The sequence below is a fragment of the Melitaea cinxia genome, chromosome 7 (assembly GCF_905220565.1).
Source record: "Melitaea cinxia chromosome 7, ilMelCinx1.1, whole genome shotgun sequence".
NCBI classification, from domain to species: Eukaryota; Metazoa; Arthropoda; class Insecta; order Lepidoptera; family Nymphalidae; genus Melitaea; species Melitaea cinxia.
In genome coordinates this window covers 18,267,823-18,268,533 of record NC_059400.1, presented here as the reverse complement: position 1 = coordinate 18,268,533, position 711 = coordinate 18,267,823, and positions in this window count along the sequence as shown.

The window sequence follows — 711 nt, the reverse complement described above, 5'->3', positions numbered from 1 at the left end:
ACAGTTTTAGGTTTTAAAACACCTACGCTACGAATAAATTAAAATTCATCTAAAATGGGTGACTCGCTGCTATTTATTATCAGTTCGTGCTTGTTATTAACAGATCGACTAATATGCCTTAAATGGCCGGTGAGACAAGTCCAATTTTTTTTTGATTTTTCTAAATTTAAATAATATTAATTTTGAAGATAAAATACGGATGCGATGTAGACGGTAGGAAAGACCCGTTTATTTTGTGTTTTATTTTTAAAACTTGTAGCAAAAACAACTCCTTAGAGGTTTGTTGCAGTTCTACTTTTGTTTGCTCGGTTGTTGCTTGTTCGTAGTTCAGTTCCTAGTTTCAATATCTAGGGATCCTTGTGTAAATAGAATTTATGGTCTGTTTGATTTTTATATAAAATATATGAAAAGTTTAAATTTCTAAATTTTCTGATATGAAATTTTGTGACAATGTCTTCCCTTTTCTGCTATATGCTTATCTACCGAAAAACACAATTCCTCTCGGTATTAAGGTGACAAAAAGTAGTCGTCACTTATCGTGATAACTTTAACACACCATTGATCATGTCATCATTAAAAATGGAGTTTTTTTTACTTATCTCAAAAAAGGAAGTTCTCAATGCGACTACATGTTTTGTGTGTCCCTTCCATAACTTTTTACCGTTATGAACCCCTTGTCAACCAATTATGATCATTATTTTTTATATTCAA